This window comes from Macrobrachium rosenbergii, chromosome 54 (genome assembly GCF_040412425.1).
Source record: "Macrobrachium rosenbergii isolate ZJJX-2024 chromosome 54, ASM4041242v1, whole genome shotgun sequence".
Taxonomy (NCBI): Eukaryota; Metazoa; Arthropoda; class Malacostraca; order Decapoda; family Palaemonidae; genus Macrobrachium; species Macrobrachium rosenbergii.
In genome coordinates, this window is record NC_089794.1 from 60,369,837 (window position 1) to 60,392,358 (window position 22,522).

Below are 22,522 nucleotides of genomic sequence, written 5' to 3' on the forward strand. Positions count from 1 at the left end.
TTTTCGTAATCAGTGTTGATCATTCTTAGTTAACAAAATTTATTTACCAATGTTAACCACTGCCATAGTTTTCAGCTGGAGCGTAACTGAGGGTTGCTTCCCTTGAGTGTTAGTCAGATTGCTAGTCTCTCCGGTAGATTAATTTCTCCGTCATTTATGCCGTGTTGGTGTCTTAGCAATAATTTGCTCCCCTATAGTATTGACGAGTTTAGAATTATAAGAGCACTTCGTGTAGTTCCTTGCTCCGTGTTTGACTGTTATTGGTGAAACTGTCAAGCCATCATTGCTGTAGTGACCTAAACCAAGTCACTATCGTTAAAAGTAATTCTGTCTTGACTAGCGGTTTGATCCCGTATAAACAACGGGTCTTCGCAAGGCAATGCTTTCGAAGCTTCTGAAGTTAGTTCTTACGAGCGATTTCATCTTTTAATTCTTCATTCATACTCATGCTTGCATATGCATATCTTGAATAAACGTACGTATCTTAAGTGTAATTTTTGTCAGAAGAATAGTTCTTCATTTTCGATGTTGCCTATTAGTCTTAGCGATTTTCAGTGTCATTACCAATGTTTTCACTGATTTGACTTCGACGACGAGCTCTGTTCAATTTTCTTGACTATTAATAAAGAATGCTTGTAGTATAAACAGGCAGTAATTCATACTTTCTAATGAAAGCTGGAAATCTTGCTGATAACTATAATTTAATTCATAAGGATACGCCTAAAATTCCTGATAAATCTAAAGATACTGATGGTGCAACTGGTATTAACTCTTGCACTTATTGTAAGCAGCCTGGCCAGACAATAAAGAATTGTACAAAACCATAGTGCAAAGTAGCCAATCAGTCTAGTAAAATATCATTACAGCCAATGGTTAAAAAACTGGTTTACATGGTGCTGTTGATCAGATGGATTATTTCAAAGAATTTATTTGCCATGGTCTTCTCAATTCAAAGAAAGTATATATCCTAAGAGATACAGGGGCTGCTCAGTCCATAATACATAATCTTATTCCTGACCTTAAATTCACTGATAAACATGTAGTTGTTTCAGACTTCAAGTAGTAAAGTATTGTCCTCTTGCTGAAGTAAATCTTGATTGCCCTTACGTTAATGAAACTGTTAAAGTTGCTGTCACTGAAAATGAATTTCCTGTTGATGTAGATCTTGTCCTTGGTAATGATTTAGCAGGCAGAAAAGTAATGTGTAATTTGATCATTTGTAATCCTGAAAGTAAACAAAATAAACCAGAGGCACAAAGTCCCGAACATGCTGATTCAATTTGTGTAGTAACTCGCTCAAGGAAATCTACTGATGAGCAACCTAAGAATGTACCTAATGTTTCTGTTAACCATTCAGATTTACCAGATCTGCTAAACCTTTCTAAAGATTATTTTGTTAAATTGCAGCAGGAAGATGGTAGTTTGAGTACTTTATTTGAAAAGGCTGTGCAGAAATCAGATCTTGGCAAAGATCCTTGTTACTATATTGAGAATGGAATTCTGATGCGATTCTTTCTTCCTTCTAAATTGTCAGCGAAAGAATCGTGGGCAGACTGTGAGCAGGTTAAAGTTCCATCTTCACTCAGAAGTAAGATTCTTGAAATTGCTCATTGTACTGATTCTCATTTAGAGATAAGTAAAACGTATCAGAGATTATCTTGTAATTTCTATTGTCCAGGAATGAAAAATGATGTAAAAAGCTTTGTACATTGTTGTCGTATCTGCCAGATAGCTGGAAAGCCCAGCGAGGTGATACCACCTGCGCCATTAAAAACTATTGCTATTCCACATGAACCATTCAGTAAGGTTGTAATAGATTGTGTGGGACCTTTGCCCAAAACCCTTAAAGGTAATCAGTATCTGTTGACTGTAATGTGTCCAACCACAAGATTTCCAATTGCCATTCATTTACCTAATATATCTGCCAAAAAGATCATAGAAAGTCTTATCAAAGTATTTACTGCCTTAGGCTTTCCCAAAGAATTACAGTGTGATAGAAGAACAAAATATCAAAAGTGATGTCTTCCAATCTGTCCTGAAAGAACTAAAGATTAAACAGTTATTTTCTTCAGCTTATCATCCACAGTCTCAGGGTGTGTTGGAAAAGGCACATCAAACAATGAAAAGTTTTCTTGAAAAATATGCCTTGGAATCTGCTAAGGATTGGGATGAAAATCTGCATCTCTTGATGTTCGTGATATGCAGTGTCCCAAATGAGTCCATTGGAGTTTCTCCATTTGAAATTCCTTTTGGTAGAAAGGCTAGAGATGTGCTAAGAGTTGTTAAAGAAAATTTAATTGGTGAGGTTGAAGTAGTCACTCCTGTTACAGTTACTAAGAACTTGCAAAACATGAGAGACAAATTTGACAAAATTCATAAATTTGCCTATGATAATCTGAAAGTCTCACAAGAAAAAATGAAAGCAAATTATAACAAAAAAGCTAAAGTGCGAAAGTTCCCAGTTGGTGACAATGTTTTAGGATACTCTCCAATTCCAGGATCTCCACTAAAACATAAGTTCTCTGGACCATATAAGGTAACAAAAGTTATTAATAAACTTAATTATGTTGTCTCTACCCCTGACAGGAAGAAGTCTACCCAGCTAGTTCATGTCATCCTAAATAAACCTTACCATAAGATTTCCCCTGTGTTAGTTAATGACAGTGCACATCCCTGTTAAGTGTGCAACCTTGTGGTGGGAGTACCAAAGCCTACGATGAGAAGGATATTCATTTAGACCTGAATACTACGTGGACAGGTTGTTCCAACTCTGATATTCTTGCATCTTTAGATAAGTGTTTTGAACACTTAACTTGTGAGCAGAGAACACAATTAGAGAGTCTGTTACTCAAATATGAAAGTGTATGTTCAGATATTCCTGGTAATTGTAATATTATTTTGCATGACATAAAGCTTTTCCTTAATACAAGTCATATTCGTCAACCACGTTATCGTATTGTAGGTGAAAAACTACAGCTGATGAAAAGAGAGGTTGAGCTTCCCCTAGTTACTCGCCTTAGGCTTTGCCTTGCATATTAGTTGCCAAACCCAGTGGGAAAAAGAGGATGTGCACAGATTATAGACGAGTGAATAGTGTTACACAGAAGAACTCCTAACCACTTCCTAGAATACTAGATACCTTGGACAATATAGGAAACCGCAAATGTTTAACTCATATAGACCTCTTAAAGGGCTATTATCAAATACAGTTAACTGAAAATACTAGTGAGATCAGTGCATTCATTACTCCTTTCGGCTTGTTTCAGTACAACTTTCTTCCATTTGGCATGTGTAATGCCCCTGCGACCTTCCAGCATGTGATGAATGAGTTGATCAATGATCTTGAAGATGTATATGCCTACCTGGATGACTTGGTTGTTGCAACAAACAGCTGGGATAAGCCTTTTGAAACACTGCAAGCATTGTTCCACAAACTTCACACAAACAATTTGACCATTAATCTTTCAAAATCCTGTTTTGGCAATGCCAAAGTTAACTGTTTAGGTCATGTAATTGGTAGTGGTTCTGTCATACCTAAAGATAGTAACATAAATGCAGTCTTAGAGTATCTAGTTCCATCTAACCATAAGCAAGTACAGACTTTCCTTGGAATGTCTGCTTATTACAGTAGGTTTTGTAAAAATTTTGCTCTTGTTGCAAAATCTCTCTGATCTCACATCAGCTAAAGCAAAATTTATTTGGTCACTAGAATGCCAAGACTTTCTATCCGTTAAAAATTATAGTTACTATGTTAACCTCCCATCCAATCTTGGAATGCCCAGATATGTACAAGCCTTTTTTATCTGCAGGTTGATGCTTGCAACACAGGTATTGGTGCTGTGCTTCTGCAGTCCAGTGATGAAGCGCCGTCTGATGAATCCCCATTGCTTCCTGTTTCATACTTTTCCAGGAAGTTCTCTGCCACTCAGCAAGAGCTCTATGGTGTAGTAGCTGCACTTCTACATTTCAACGTGTATCTGCGCGGAAATACTCCTGTGACAGTCTTATCAGACCACTTGCCACTGTCCTTCCTTGAAAGTGCCAAGCTCCATAACAAGAAGCTGCTCCGGTGGTCTTCCATTATCCAGGAATTCAGTGTGACAGAAAGTATATTCCTGGAGTAGAAAAAATAAAGTATGGTAAATGCCTTGTCCCGCAAATCCGGGTTGGACATGTTTCTTAAGACTTTAGCATTTTCTGTTGCAACAATAAAGCATTAAATGACTTAATCTATTTTTCATATTCTAAAGACTAAAATATTTCTGTTGCAACAATAAGGCATTAAATGGCTGAATGATTGATGCTTGAAAATTAATAATTTAAACAAAATAGTTTCTGCAGAATATAAAACAAAATTGGTGTTGATGCTGAAAATTAATAAGTAAAACAAAATAGGTTACTGCAGAATATAAAACAAAATAGGTTACTGCAGAATATGTAAAAGTTATGGCACGCAGGATCCTGCATCTAGAGACCGTAAATCAGTAACAAATACAAACAAAGCCTCAAAAGTCTAGTTGCATTTTTTTAAACAGCAATGCATAACTAAGTGGATTTCTCGATTTGCTCTTAGTTAAAACGGGAAATATATACTGCCTTTCTTTTGGCTGACTGAAAATTAAAATCTTTATTGCCACAATGTGTTGCTCTTGGAAACTTTCATAAACCTAGAGGGAATTTGCTTTTTTACATTATCATAATGTTCAGTGCATGTATGCTTTGGGTTTTAGAGAACAAAGTTGCAAAAGCGAATTTATTCATTCTAGTAATTTTAATTCTTTGCAATGGCTTTGTAACTTACTGCAATTCCTCTTAACTTTTGGACTGCAAGGAGTTTGTAATATGTGGATGGTTCTTGTACATGCTCTAAGCGGTGCAAAACAATCCATTAGTGTTTTTTTGTGACATGTCTTATTTGATGCTTTTCTCCAAATTGCTAGGGTTCTAATGGAAAATATAGTTCTGAACGAAGGAAACTATAAAACATAACTATTAAATTTCATTATAAATAATCTTTCTCACCTTCTCTATAAATAAAAAAAAATCTTGTCTTTTATAAAATAAAACCATGTGTTGTACTGCACAACATGGAAGACCTTGTGGCATCCAGACAAACTTACTGTTCTTAATCTTCTAAATTCCAAAACATTCAGGAGTTCCACTTTATTCCCAACATCAACGCATAAGTGAAAGTAACTTTCGAAGTACCGTTAGTTTAGGCGGAAAATATATACTGTTTTTCGCCTGTCTGCGAACAATGACTGCAGCTCGAATTCTGACTAATTGTCTTGTAGGTGCTATCAAGGCAACGTTATGTAAACTCAAAGCACTGAACTATTACATAAAAAAATAAGGAAATAAATAAATAAAACGATATAAACTATATTCTTATATAGTAAAGATTAAGAACGATTTTGCGAATACCATCCCTTAAATCTGCCCTCAATAGTTCATTTAAGAGTATTGACGATAACGCTCAAGTCTTCTCATTTTCATGGACATAGCATCAAGCAGAAACAATGTCCTCTTTCTCGTAAACAGATTTACGTTAATGCTTTTCCAGGTACGTTAAGGAATCATTAAGCCCCTGACAGCATTATCTTTGTGACCAGTTTCGGAGTTTTTTTTTTTTATTCAACAAGTGGAAGGGTAGATTATATTAATTATTGTTGACAAATGTTCAAGATAGTGGCATTTGGCAGCCATTTCGTACGCGTAATAACTTTCCTCTAGTTCTTGGAATTACCAATCAGAACAACAGTAAATAACAGGAGGCAGATAAAGGCCTGAGATGTTTAACGTAAGTATAACATGAAATTAAGCTAAATATGGCATTGTTTATAGTAAGAATGACTGAACGAATAATGAAAAATGTTTGTAAGAGAGATGCGATTTTCTCCGTAACTCGAGGTAAAGTGTGTGAGAAGCAAACGACTTCTACGCAGTATTGATAATACTTAAAGTGTATTGAACTATCTTAATGATGATAATCACAAACGGTCTCTTAATCTTTTAATGTAAATGATAAAACTCAATTTTTATCAGTGATTACCTAATGTTTATTAAAGAAATTTATACAGTGCTTTATATAACAAATTTGTTTTTTACGTGAATTAATTCCAGTCCTGTTTATAGATAGTAGTTTCCATATTATTATTATTATTATTATTATTATTATTATTATTATTATTATTATTATTATTATTATTATTATTATTGAAATAGTTTCACCACATTTTAATGAGCTGACTATTAACTATTACGGGACTGGCCAGAATAACTTGTTTTTATATTTATTTAGTGTCAACTAAATTACAATTTCTCAAAAAACTTTATAATTGGGTTAATTTCAAATGTTGAAGTTTTTGACAATATTTCAGTGATCGATTTATTTCCAAAACGATGTTCGCTGCTGATTATACTTTGGACATTCACACAACAATTGTTTCATGGTTATCATTACTTTACGGTCTGAGCATTTAGGAGCAGGGTTATGTGGATTATTCATTAGGTGTCCGGTTGTTAGGCGAGAATGGCCTATTTGGAGACGTGTGAGAATTACTTGCGTGTCTCTTTTTTGGTATGATGAACTCCATTTTTCCAACACAAGGTTTTATTTGTTTTAATTTATTACTTTCAGGGCAATCATTTCATCTATTTTGCCATTTTTTATAATACTTATTTTTATGTGTTATGTAATCATTAGTAGGGATATTTACATTTGATCTTGTCATATGAGTTGCTTCTCTGGCTGCTTTATCAGCCTCTTCATTTCCTTTGATCCCTATATGGACAGGGAGCCAACATATTTCTAAAGTTTTAAAATTATTATATAACTTATGAACGAATAACTTTATTTGTTGTACGATATCATATTTGGTTTGTTACTTTAAATAGCTTCTGTAGCTTCTATAGCTATATTAGTAAGTTTTTGATAAATATTTCAAGTTTGTGCAAATTCTTATTTTATTCATTCCAAGGAGTAGTTTTACTGCCAAAGGTAACTGTATATTTATATTCACTGGCTCAAACGACCTTTTAGCTTTAGCTGGGAAAGGGAGTGAATGATTGTTAAAAATACATCTCTTAATTACTTTGTGTGTGTCTGTGTGTGTGTCTGTGTGTGTGTGTGTGTGTGTGAACCACTTGTCTGAATTCTAGGGCACTTTTCGTTGCTATTAATTCTCTATGGAGAGACAGTGGTAGTTCACTACATTCAACTTGTAAAGATGAGGTTGGTGATGATCTAAAGGCTCTTGAATATATTCTAAGGTTTTCGTTGTGAATTGAATCTAACGTTTTCAGCGTTTCGTCTGATGTTCAGCCATATATTTCGCTTCCATAATCAATGACAGGCAACACTGTTGCTTTATACAGTATAGTAAGGGTATGTGTATCGGCTCCCCAAGTAGTGTTGGAAGTCAACAAATATGGGGCAACCAATTGGAATTAAAATTACGGTAATTCTCATCGACCAATCGAAACAGAGTATATTTACCACTTAAACTATATAGTGAGTTCACCTCATTTTGTGTTGCTATTTGGAATGAAATGGTAGGACACTATAAATTTGTTAGTTTTTTTATCTGCGTTATATTATTTAATTCTAGTCGAGAGGCTTAGTAACAGTATTCAACAACATAATTAAAAATAGTAAGGAGACTGCAGAATCCTATTAGAGCGATTTTATATATAAGAAATCTTTAAATTTTAATTACAAGAATTCGGTTAGGTATTGTAATTTCTCTAGTAATAAAAAAACCAGTTTCGCTTTGAAATGGATATAATCGGGTATTTGTCACTCTCTTTGCACTTATTTCAGAAGTTTAATACTTAGAAAAAGTCTCTCTATAAATGGATATTTCCAGTTTAAACTGGGATTCATGTTCATTTCATACAGAAAGTCCTTCTTTTTATGTGACTATACGCATCTTTCGTTGGAGCAGATCCACAGTTTTCACCTCATTGCCAAAAGAGACCTTCACTCAAAAACAATGCTGAAAGCGACGCGACTGTTATAAAAATTTGTTAATAGAAGCTTCAGATTTTTAAAAAATGTCGATCAACAAAAAGGTTTTGTTTTTAACTTTTACATGACTGTAAGTTTTGGCACTTTAAATTTCCAGAGTATCTTTCAATATTTCTTTTTAACAATATATTTATCCAAGTTAGAGATATTAGAAATTTTAAAATTTAATTCAAATGCAGTGATATTAAGGGTAATTTAAAATAAAGATTTACTGAAACCCTATAGTATATATTTATTTGCTTCGTACAACATCTAGATCATGGATAAAAAGCTATTGATAACACAAATTCCCTAATATTTCTCTTATTCGATATTTACAATGCAAAGTTGCCATCAAGTAACTGCACTCACGCGAATAACAATTTTCCCTTCGTTCACATAATTATTGAACAAGTGATCTTCGTCTCTTTTCCAAACAGTATGAGGAAACATATCTGCAATGTAAAATATTTTTTATTATCATGATCTTAGTATAAAGTAGTGGCTGATTTTTCTACAAGCAGACTAATACACAATCAGGGTTTATATTTTAGAAGTAGTAAATGCAAAGAGTCTTAATAATATTTGATAATAAGAACTGCAAGCCCTTCTTCTCTTTTGGAACGAACTCGTAAAGGCAATCTTAAAACATACCTTTACAATTTTTCATGGATTTCTTAATTAATGTGTTTCAACTTGAGAAATTCAGTATAAAATAACGAGCTGGCTTAATCTATATAATAAACCTTATATGAATTATGATCATGTGAGGAGGTTAATTATAGACATTTATCATCATTAGGAGACAAGAACATAATTTAAATGAGATACCCCTAATGTGCTTCACCTTCATATGAGTATTATACAAATTATTGTAACAAATAGCTGTAAACTATTACGTGCTTTGTAAAGGGGGAGTGCTTAACTGATCTAGGGACCGTAATCAATACAATTACAGTGATCTACAGAGAACCCGTTCTGTTTTCCTCCTTTCACTCTCGTACATTTATAAAGGATTTATATTTGAATCGTAAATTTATGTAGTCTATTTGTACAAGAAAGTGTCCGCATATGGCTATGAATTACTGCATGTAAATTGCGAAATCATGAGTAAGTTTAGTTGTTTGTAAATGAAAATACTTATAACTGTTTCCTTACCACTTGCAGCCCTTTTAATTGCAAAAATACATGACGATTAACCACTCGCCTAAAGAAAAAAAAATCAAGACCATGACAAAATTATCCTAATATTTGTTGTAAAATAAAAATAGAAATACGAGCAGACGCGAAAATTTACTTGTTTGGTAATTCTTTGACAGGTTTCTCTGGTGATCTTTTTTATCTTTCTCTTGTCAAGTCTGGAAAGAGGGACTAAAGATATTTGTTCTTTCGAGGGTACATTTTCCTCTTCCCAAACTCTGGCAAAGACTAAGATAGAGTCGAAATCATTCTTCCAGCCGTAAGTGTGATCCATGGGGAGCTATGGCAACGTAATCTATTTTCCAGGTTAGTTCCATAATGCTTTAAGACAAATGAATAGGTCGGCCTGAGAATGACGGGGACATATCTTCCATTTAACGATCGAGTCCAAAGGCTAATCACATTTGACACGGAAGACTTTTCCCGTCAGTGTAGCCCTATGATACTGCAGCAATATTCATCCTGGTTTTACTATATACCAGAGAAATAGGTTTAGGTGCTTTAACAGTGACTCATTGATTATCTTATGCGCATATTTTCTACAAGCTTGATTTTGTTTAAAACATCTAGATGAACATTTGTTATGAATGTGGCAGCTCTCTTGTTGACAAGTCTCTCGTTTCTTAGTGTGTGTATGTATATAAATCTAAAATATTGTTTAGGCTCAACTCTTCAAGGAATTCCCATCAAAGTTTCTTGGGAATGTAATCTTCATCATGTGAATGTGAGTGAATTTTTTTGTATAGATATGCTGTGTTTGCGTATGCATTTTTCTCATTTCTTTCTTTTAGGAAATTACGTTCATTTATAAGTGTGTCTACTTGTAATTGCGCAACCAGGCTTGGTTAAAATTTTCGTAAGCACATCAAATAAATCCATTTCCAAGTTATAATGCAATAAGCTTGGATTACAGGTTCCATCTGAACGGCTAATCTTTAGATTAATCAATCAATTAATTTACTGGTCTCACGACTGGTAGGAATATCAGAAATAACAACAAACACACGTGAGGCAAAATTCACACAGGCAGGGTTATCTACCAAACGATACTAAATTGAGCGTGAAAACAAAAATATAAAGAAGAGCAACGACAACCATATCGGCATCCGAGGGACATATCTCCCTCAGATTCATTTCAGGAAAATTAACGAATTTCGAATAACTTGAATGACTTATTCAATCGTAAAAAAGTCACATGTAGTTTGTAGATACCAGTTGTAAAACAGATGAATTATTTATCTATTTAAAGGACTTTTTGTTTATTTTCACTCTGAGTCAATTCAAAGTTAAGAATATCATTCAAACATTCATTTTAAGTCACCTAACGTTTCATTGTTTGGGGAACTATGAAACTTTTCTCACGATGTAATTTATGCACTTTAGAATTTCACTGATTAATCTCGATGGTATTTTTTAAGTACAATCTTTAATGATTTAGTTTCGATTGATGGGGTCTGTTGTCAGTTGTTTATTGACCTGGAATGTTTTGCTTTCTTCTAGCTCTTAAATGATATAATCATAACTGTTTTGGCTTCATGTTTCTTATTCAAAAGTTCACTTTTATCTTGAAACAAGTTACGTTCAATTTAGTACTATCCCACATCAGCCAGAAAAAATCTTGATTAAAATTAAGACAGTCAATACGCAAGCGCAATCATATTTTAACCAAATGAACCAAAACCAACGTTACCGCTTATCCCGAGCCATTTGTCAATATAAAAACGTGTTTAATAGCAACGTCATCATATCCATCGTTTCCGTCACCACTGGTGTTTGTTATTTATTTTTGTATTTATTTTTGTATCACTGTTGTTAATGTTTTATATTTCATAGGACTCAATACTTTTGATTCCTTACAAAAATAACAACTGTTGCTAGTACTGCTTAGGGTCATTCATTCATAATACTCAGTTAGTACTATATTTTCGATTAATCAGCAGGTAAATTGAGTGAAACTGAGGGAATAGAATATATTATCATTATCATACTAAGGCTCGTGTTTTCTTTATTCAGACAAAAATGGATCATATCAGCATATGTAACCTTCTTTAAGGGAAGAAGAGATTAAGAAAGAAACAGCGAGATAGTTAGGAGGCCGTGTTTCCTTCTGTTGAATATGAAAACTTTCGTGTTGTTTACTTTTTCGAAGGAGTTCGTCCACAGACAAAGGAGCAGAAGATTAACGATGAGCAGCACCAGTTACAATAATGAAAGACCTGCCGTTCATATAAAGAAACAGGCCATGGAAGAGACTGGAAGGGAGAAAGAAAAGATTAGACAAAGTAAGAGGTAGGAAATCATGCGAGCTTCTCTGTTCAAAAGGCATTTCTTTATTTTTAATTTCTGCTTCATGATCCAAGGTGAGAATAAATCTTTTCCAATCATTCTAGCTGAAATGACTACAAAGCTTTCATCTGTGAGGAAACAGAATATATGTTAAACTTTCCTCTCATAACATTAACCTCAACTTTAGAAATGACGATGCCAGTGACTATTTGTATTGGCGGATGGATCAAAATACAAAATTTTGAGAAGATTTGTTTCCCTTGTTTTCATGAAATATGTCTCTTGTCAGGAGTTGACTAGTTTAGTTGTAATCGGATTTTTTTCTGGGTGATATCCGATATTACTGTTGAAATGTCAATGAAAGTAAAATATCAAAAGATGAAATTAGTCTTTTGAATGAGAATCAAGAAGATCAAACGGCTATGATAAGCATATTCCATAGCTAGATTTGTTGACCATTTAACGTAGATAATATCCTGACAAATGATTGACTATTAGTCAAGGCAAGAATATAAAAACTGCAATAAAAAATTTAATAACTGCGTCATGAGAAATATACAAATAGTTTAACAAAGATAAATAACTTATGGTAACTTAAAATTGGAATGTTTTAAAGTAAATAGGTATGGGACGAATCTGTCGCTGTATTCATATAACAGAATTACGGTCAGCCTTTATTTTCTACTTTCACCTTATTCATGTTTAATTTGGTAATACATTTACAGCTTAATTTGCTTCTGATTGTGAAAAGATTTTAAAGAACAAGTTAACTTAAACTATTACATATAAATCTATATCTCTTTTTTGTTATTTAAAAAATGCTTTGAAGTTTAAATTGTATCAAAACTGTATAAAAACCGCAAGTATTCTTAAAATTTAATGTAACTGAAAATGGTATCATTATTTTTTCCATGCAGTAATCTAAAAATTTGTACATACAACGTATTTTGATGTTACTACCACAAACACCGAAAATCTTTATTGAAGGATGTGGAGCAATTCCAGGCAAAATTATAGATTTTCCTTAGTTAAATCTTCCCCAGTTAAATTTTGTTTGAAATATATCAACTTGGCTCTTAACTTCTGTTAGAAGTTTATTTATTTCATATTTTGTATTTATAATTTATAGTTTCATATATATATTTTTAATAAAATTCTAATATACTTTTTTTTTTTTTTACTAATAGCAGTGCTCTCTTGGCTGTTCAAATGTCCTTCTGTACATACGCTATAAGATTAGGTGACCAAAACAAGTTATTATAACCATTATGTTAAATCCTATGATTGTACCCAACAGGAAAAAGTGGTGGAAACAAGACAAATTAAAAACAGAAAGCTAAGAGTCATTGTGCAAAGAAAATGCTTAAATGTGACTGTATTTAACACATACGATGTAGTTCCTCTTTTTCATCCTTCTTGTTATCATTTCGAAGCCATTTCTTTGACAAAAAAAAATTTCCTTTAAAAAATTCCTGTTCTCGTAATACATTTCTGATGATCGATAATTCTCATAATAAATCGACCTATCCTTCTCACTGCAACACCTGCAGAATGAAAACTCCTCCTTGAGAAATATACATGGCTTCTTAAAGAACAAACACTTCCTGAGAGAAGAGAAAAAAAAATATATGAAAGATTTTATATCATGCTAATAGATTTTTCTGCGTATCTTTTTTTTTTTTAAATAGGGTATCTTTACAAGAAAAACAGTCTTCATGTGAGGTAATATTTCTAGGCTCAAAGGTAAATTTCAGTGTTATTTTACAGTTACTTGTTAAAAGAATAGGCGTGATCGGTTTCCTTTATACACTTTCTCTTCATTAGCGAAAGAGACCAGTGAAGATGAGGAAGAAACATTTCTTAACGAGCGTTTTAATGACGTGTTCTTCGGAGTTAAAGGCTGCACTGAGTAAATGCAAGGGTCAGTCAACCATGAGAGACTATTTAGAATACTCAGTCATCCAAGACGTGAGGATGCGATTCATCTGTAAATAAACAGATGCCAACACAGCATTCGGTGCAAGAGAGAGAGAGAGAGAGAGAGAGAGAGAGAGAGAGAGAGAGCTTTTTCTAATATTCTTTCGTAAGCCATTTAATAATTACAGACCTCAGAATATATAAATTTGAAAACTAACACTTTATTTGTCAATACAAGAATAAAAGCCATAAAAGAAACACAATTTCCCCTGGTGTGATGATAATTACAGTTGCACCTCGGATAAAATCCATTAGTTTAGGGTCATGCATAAATGAATTGAAAACTGACACTATTATTTGTCAATACAAGAATGGAAAAAGAGGAACTGAACACACAGAAAACAATTTCCTCCCTGCTGCCTAAATTTGAGTAATTCAGAAGTGCCCACTGTTCGTTATCTAGCTTCCATGTACTCAGACCATGGACAAAAGACTGACTTCTTTTCATACGACATACCTTGTGTAATGTTTTATTTATACAATTAATTCATAGAACAGACTTTTCCTAACCTTCTATTTTTCTCATGATTTTACCATAATCCATAACTTAATTTCCTCATCCCTGAAATTTTAAAGAATAGTTCACTGATATATGAATACCAATGAACTATTTTTTAATATTCAGTTTTAATACTACAGTATAATATGAAGATGGCCACTGCAACATTAAACATTTTCATTTCTTTATGGAAAAAAGCCATGGACTTTAATTTACATCCCATATATACAAAGCACCTTTTTTTGGCATTAAGTCTCCGATGGTATGCAACCAGTAAAATGTCCCAGAAGCTAATTTTGTATGGGAAGAACCACCAGAATTTTTATTTGTTTTATATATGAGTTTTTTTATTTAAAATTGTGTTTTTTTAATTTACATTCAAGTACACACACACACACAACACACAAACATTTATCACACACACATGAACACACACACAAGTTGGCATAAATATGTTATTTATATATATATGTTTATATATATTTGTATATTTATATATTTCTATATATATATATATATATTTATTTATATTTATATATATTTGCATATATATTATTACATATTTATTTATATTATTAATGACCCTGCACAAGGTCTTTGTTAGGGTCACAACTCATTTTTTGGCATCTGTTTTCAAGAACAAATGCACCATATCAACTTACATCCCAAGGACTCTCTGATTTTATGGTTTCAAAGCGTTGAATACATTCCTTTTATTTTGTGACTCTTTTCCTATGTTATCTAACATCAGACAAAGGCCTACTTCAATTAAACACCCAGATACAAAACTAGACTTTATTTGCAAATTTAACAAAGGTAATTCACCAAAAGCTACGGACATATAAATGGAAATCATAACTAAAGGAAATTCTGATACATAATCTGTTGAATAATTGATTCTAGACCAGTCATGCTAAACCGTTCTAACACCTTTTATCAAATAAAATAAACATTCAAAAATATTTCACAGTCTTGTATTTGTTCCCAATTTTATTAACATATATTTTGACCTTTTACTTGTTATTAAATTATCTGCAAAATTGACAAGCAAAATCTTTATTTAGTTTTCCACAGTTTCAAAAAACAGATTTATATTTATTTCTTCCACATTATCAAAAACAAGATACATAATTTGAAAATGGCGAAAGAATACTAATGTTTGGTAAATCCCAGATATTATCATTCTACCTTTTTTAACCCAGTGTTCAAATTGTTTTAATTCTTGGTATTGAGCAAACACAATCTTGTGTTTTATTTCTTTTATTTTACAAAGAGACTATTAAAAGTTCAATGTTGGTCTTCTAATGATTCCCTTTAACCCTCTCACCCCCGCCGTATATGGCAATTTGGGAAGCCTTACCCCCGAACTATTTTGGATTGCAAACGCATTTTGTAATATTTTTTTTCAAATCGCGGTGGCGGACTTAATTTTCGTCAGAAAGAGGTCAGGTTGGTCTCGTTCTTTTGAAAATGAATGAATTTTACGATGCAGGCATAAAAATAAAAAAAATCTGTGTAAATAGCCTTTATCATTTGGTGAACTTTGCCGATAACGAAATTTTTTTCTTTTATCGTATATATTGAGATATAGCACCAAGGCTACCCAACACAGGAATTTCATATTTTACCATTGTATAGAGCAATTATTTAGCTATAAAACGGTATAACAGAACTTTGTATATAGATGGAATGAAACAGAAAAAAAATGGGATAAAAAATTATCGAAAGCAAAATTTTTCTTTAGCGGGAGTAGCGCAAAACCAGCGATCGCAAAAGTTTTTTGAAATCCTCACTATCCGGTTATTTTTCGAGTAATTTAATGGTGACTTTGCTGTCATTGAAAAAGCTAAATGGTTGTTAATGACTGATAAGCATCAACAATGGCCTATGAGATGTTTAAATGCCCTTGCATTGAGAGGAAGATAAAAAAAAACAAATAAACGTAAAATCATTGACTGTAGTAAGTAAGATGTTGCACAAAAACATTTTAGCTTTTTAGCTTTAATAGTATAAAAACTTTGTTAATTTAAAATAAAGTGGGAAAAAAATTGTCAAGAGCACGAATGTTTATGAAAAGTCAAGTTTAGATAATTGGCTGGGCTTTGAAAACATGCAAAGTAGATTTTTTTTTAAATCCTCACCCATACGGTTATTTTAGAGTAATTTCAAGGGTGATTTATACATGTCATTGTTTCCAGTTAAATGATTATAAATTACTGGGTGAGCATCAAAAATGGACTATGAGATGTCTAAATGCCTTTGCATTGAGAGGGAAGATAAAAATAAAAAAACAAATAAACGTAAAATAAAATTTACAAAAAGAGTCAAAGTAAGATGTTGCACAAACACATTTGAATATAATTTTGTTGTAAAGCTCAATTTTTTAGCACTACAACAGTATAAAAACTTTGGTAAAACAGAAAACAAAGTGGAGAAACTGTCAAGCTCCTCCGTATATGCTTTTATAATTTTAAATTAAACCCAAGTCAACGCTCTTTCATAGGGCTTTTAACATAACGTCTAATTGAATCTTTTAACAGTTAAAAAAAAATTATCGCTACCAATATTTCACTGACAACTGCTTTCCATCCAAACTTTTTTTATAAACACCTCATCAAATTTTTAAACAATATCTTCCATCCTAAAACTAAAATAACTTGGTACCAAAATTAACGATTATATGAAAGTGTCCCATTTATTCATGACCTAAATTTCTATCGATAATTGAAGTTGTTAGTCGAGAAATTTTTACCTTCCATTGAATTAAAAGAATACCCTGCAACACAATGAGTATTAGATCTCTGTTTAAACATAATGAGAAACTGATCCACCAATGACCTCAGGAGTCATATATTTTATTTAATTGCATTAGATGTAATCTTGGGAAGCTGTCAAATTGAGAGAATTCTGCTGAGGTTACTCAAAGTTGAGACTGGACCTCATCGAGGCGTTAGCTTTTAGGCGTCAAATTGACTAATCCTGAATTTTCAATTAACCTAATCTCTGTCTCATATAAAGAAATGCAAATAATCATAAACTACAAGGATTTTTTTGTTTATAGGCCAAACTCTAACGAACAATATTTTTTCAATCTTGGAAACACTTTTATTAAACAACTAGTTCCACAGTTAAACACCCAGTTATCCCCTAACACCTATTATTCTAAGTTAAAGTCGAAAACTGAACCATTATTTTATAGTCATAAACTGTGCCTTAGGCACCTTATGGTCTTACCTCCTAAGCAGTTTGTAACTAAGAAATATTATTTGTATATATTTATAAAGTTTTTTTTTTTACTTTTTTAGTCTGAGTTTTTATTTTAACTAGCGATATTTTTATAGCATTGTAAAATGGGACTTTTAGTCCTGAAATGTCGCAGCGACAATAAAGTACCTTGAAAAGGAATAATGGAATGATCCTTCACACCTAACCTGCTGATGTCTAGAATTTTACGGTAATCTCTTTCTCAAATTGTCAAGTTGGACTATAGCTATAAGCCTATATACTATGCTTGTTTCCAATTATAATATTATAATGCAAATGATAATGGCATAATGTATAACATATTTTCCCTATACGAATGTATTACAATGACTCCCTTTCACATTTACCGTGATTCATGTAAATCAAAAAAGTGTCCAACGTCTCGCAAAATTCAATTACTTAGATTAAAGATAGAGATCAATCATCCCTATGTCCAAACAGAGCAAGTTTAAGTTGTTTACTGTCCTCAGTCCATCCCTTCAGTATAACAATTGACGGTGGATGATTCAACAAACACATTGGTTAACAAATGATGTGCCTTATATTTGAATGTGTTTTTGATTTTAAGTTTTGAAGTTCCCCATTTGGTGTACATAAAGGACGTTTGCTGACTTGATGACCCTATTATACTATATATATATGCGCTATATATATATATATGGATATATATATATATATATATATATAATGTATGTATGTCATTTATGTATGGTAAAATATGTATATAGTATTGATATATGTATTTGATATTGTGTATCATATATATATATAGATGTATATATAGATAATGTCCCTTGTCTAGTACATATAATGCCTATAACTTCTGTGTATTATATATAATTATATATATTTAACATATATTTCGTATATTTTTATGAAGTAAATCTTTAGATTTACAAGACTAGAAACCTATCAGACTTCTTATAATACGTGTCGGAAATATTTAGACTGTATATTCTATGATAAATATATTTATGCTTTCTGAGACTATGAAACATATAAGACTAATAATGCTTGAATTTATTTGTATTTTTAACACTTGAATATTATATATGATTATTTAAGACTCCCTGAGCATATTTAGGCTTTGTAAGATTACCATCATTTATATATATATGTTTATATATATAAATCGTATTTTAGACAATTAAAATATATATATGATGACTTTATAACATGAACATTTATGTAATATATTTTGTTATATGAGCATCATTTAGACATTTCAAGATTGATAGATATCATTTAGAGTTTTATTACATTTGATGTATCAGTATTTTGAAACATGATTTATAATATATATATATTTGATAATATATAATTTGAAGCTTTTTAAGACTTTATAATATATTTCTTATATATTTAAATATAGATCAGAGAGATAATGATAAATGGGAAGGAGATATATATATAAGATGAGATAAAAATAAATGCATGCCTGACATAATGGACGAAATTATATCTTCCTCATGCATTCTAAATATGAAGGGAATAACAGCTGACGCTAGTATGAAGGCTCAGCGAGAGAAATTAGAGAGAGATAATAGATAAAGATAGAGAATATTATGGATATATGGAAACATTCTCCCGTTGATAAGAAAATATAACTTCAAAAGTTCCCGAAATATATATTTAAATATATTTTAAAAATTTATATATATGTTTATCCGTATATTTATTTATCTTTTTCTTCTTTATATATGATAAATTATTTATATTCTTTTATGTAATATATCCTATATATATATCAAACTATAATTCCTTATATTATATAATATCTTATATTAACCGGAATGGAATTATCTACCACAAGACCTGTCCTTGAGGTCTACATTTTGATAGAACCCTTATGAAAGTTCATCTTCTTCAATAATAAAAAAAATAATATATATAACCATAATAATATATATATATATATATATATAATATATATATATATATATATATATATATATATATATATATATAATATATATATATATATTATAATATATATACATATACTTATATGATATACATATACATGTATAAGACATATATAATATATATATATATATATATATATATGATATATATATATATACTATGGATATTATATATATATATATATACATTAATATCATATATATATACTGAATTATTAATATATATATGTATGTATAAGAACCAAGTATGTATATATTATAAGATTTACACCTGGAGGAAACATAAAGCCTTTCATGCTTGTGTAAAACTATATATATATTTAAATAAGTGTATGTAAAGGACCCTACCGAAATATAAACCGCTAATATATAAAAAAAATATATATAAAATAACTATTTCAAAAGTAAAATAGAGTTGAAATCAAATATCAGAATACTCCATAGTCATAAATATTATGTATACCTATCAGTTATATGTGGTTAATATATATATAAATAAAATGCTATAAATAGATATTCATATAAATGCTATAATTTTATATTATTATTATTATTATTATTATTATATATAATTATATATAAAGATATATTATTATTATTATTATTGTATTATTATTATTATTGGACTGCTATATCATAATAATAATAAATATATGCCGTTGTATAGACTGTTTTGTCAATATAAAAGATATTATATCTTATATTTTTTTATTCTTTATATATTTGATTCTAAGATATCGGTTATGACTGTATAGTCCAAGTTGAAATATTGATATCTATATTGAAATAAATACTAAAGCTGTCATGAAGCCAAAGGCTTTCCCTAAATATTCTCAACTGGAAGGCAAATTATCACCAAATCTTCAACAACTATAACAAATAAAAAAGTTCTTAATCTTGGTCGCCCGGATCTGATGCAACTATTAAAAGTTCAATATACATATAGTTGACGATATATATATTATATATATATATTTTATGAAATAAGGTTCCCGTTAGCTTTGTATCGGCTTTCTAGCAGCAACTGCTATTATTCATTCATTTTGCTGTACCATTTATATTCTATATAAATATCTATATATGGATATTATATATACATCCCAACATTTGTATATATATATATATATAAATATAAATTTATATATATATATATATAGATACGATATATAGATATATATATATATATATATATATATAGATAGATATATATATCATATATATAATATATATGTATATATATATATATATATATATATATATATATATATATATATATATATATATATATATATATATATATATATATATATATATATATATATATATATATATATATATATATATATATATATGTGTGTGTATGTGTATGTTTGATGTTGCCTTGTAATATGTATATCATGTATAATTTTTTTATCTTTACTCTTTTTATATGTGTTATTTGATAATGGTAATTGTCATATTTTGTGATGTACATGTCAGATCTCAAAAGATTTAGTGATTATAGATAACTTTAACAGTTGTTATAATAATAGTAAATTAGAAACGAATATCTTTTTGTAATAACAGTATGTGAACACGTGTTTTCCAGGAAGGGCTTGTTTCATTTCAAGTATTCTGTACTTGTTGAGATAAGAGGGAACGCTTTGTTTTGGTTCAGTTAGCGATGACAGATTTGCAAACAAACGCCAAAACCCATACGGGCTCAAGACGAGTGAGTTACTCAGTCATGCAAAAAACGTTTGTCCCATACGTCCGCCAAAAAGAATAGAAATGTTTCATGTACTGTTTTGAAAAACCAACTTTTGTTCTTGACGTTTTAGTTTTGAAAGCTTGCTGTTTGTACTGGCCAAAACGCTTTAATGACGTCATCGTGTTGAGATTTTTTATCTCGTCCCAAAATGCTGTTAATGACATCATAATTGTTTGAGAGTAACTGAATCAGTAAATTTGTTTGATTCATGATTTTTAGAAGATTACATTTGGTTCTTATCACTATATTGTTCTCATTCCTAATTAGAAAGAGATTACTTTTAACGTAAATTTTGTGGTAGATTTACGTTATTAACTTTGATCTGAATTCTAAAAAGTTATTTTAGTTCAACGGCTGCTTTCAAAAGTGAGGCCATTAAACAGGTTTGTGCAGCAAGTTTTATCAGAGGTTTTGAAAAGTTGTGAAGGTTTTAAACAAAAAAGTGTGTTTTGTGAATTGATACAGCTGGTATGATAAGTTAGATTTTAATAAGGTATATTAGGGAAATTTTGAACAGTGAAATCATTATTGATAAATTTTTTTTATGTATTTTTGTGTGTTTTTTGTTTACAATTTCTTTATTTTTTCACATTTTTTATATTTGCTGATTTAACATTTATTTACATTAGCATTTTAAATATTTTCTTGATAATTTAACATTGCATACTTGATTTAAATTTTAATTCATTGCATACTTAATTTTAACAATTTTGATTTCATTTATTGAGATTTTCTTTAAATCTTGAGTAATTTAAGTTTTTATTAATTTAATTAATTTAAATTCCTGATAAAGTTTTTGTAATTAGTTTTGTTTAATAATTTAATTCAAGAATTAATTAAATTTTGTGTTATTTTCAACTAATAGTAAATTTTTCAGATTGTAAATTTAATTAAGATTGTGAATTCTAATTATAAATTTTGAATTAAAAATAAATTATTGTATTTAAATTTTTAGAAAACCAGTGTTTCATTTATTGACCACCAGTGAATAGGATTAATTGTGTGTGTTTAAGGCAAAAGTGATAAACATTTTTTTTCATTTAGTTTTGTTGAAGTGAATTAAGACCAGGGAAACAGTTAAAGTTGTTTGATGGAGTGATGCCCTTTTACTCTAGAATGTTTTTTGTTTAATTGTTGATACCTCACTTGTTTTGATAAATTTAGTTTGATTTTTCAAGTGATTGATAAATAAGTTTTTTAAAGGGATCACTGTTACCTTTAGAGTACCTCAGTCATAACTTTTATGTTATGAGAGTTCAGGTATCTGGCTGAAGTGATGTAAATTTTTGAAATATGTGATTAGTTGTGTAATAACCAGGTTCTTGGAAAACACTGTGACAATATATTTTGGTGCCCAGACCCGGGAACAAAACAAAATATCACTCTGGTTTATGGTTTATACTGGTGGTGTTAGGGATATATTTTGATAGGAGAGTGACCACATAATTATTTTTGCATTGTATTGTGAATTATTTAGTTGAGTAACTTAGAGAAAATGGCTCTGTTCAATGTTCAGAGTTTTTAGCAGCTCCTTCCATCCAAGAGTTATCTGAATCCAACCTGACTAAGGCACAGTGGACTGCTTTAGCAGTGATATGTGGGGTAATGTGTCT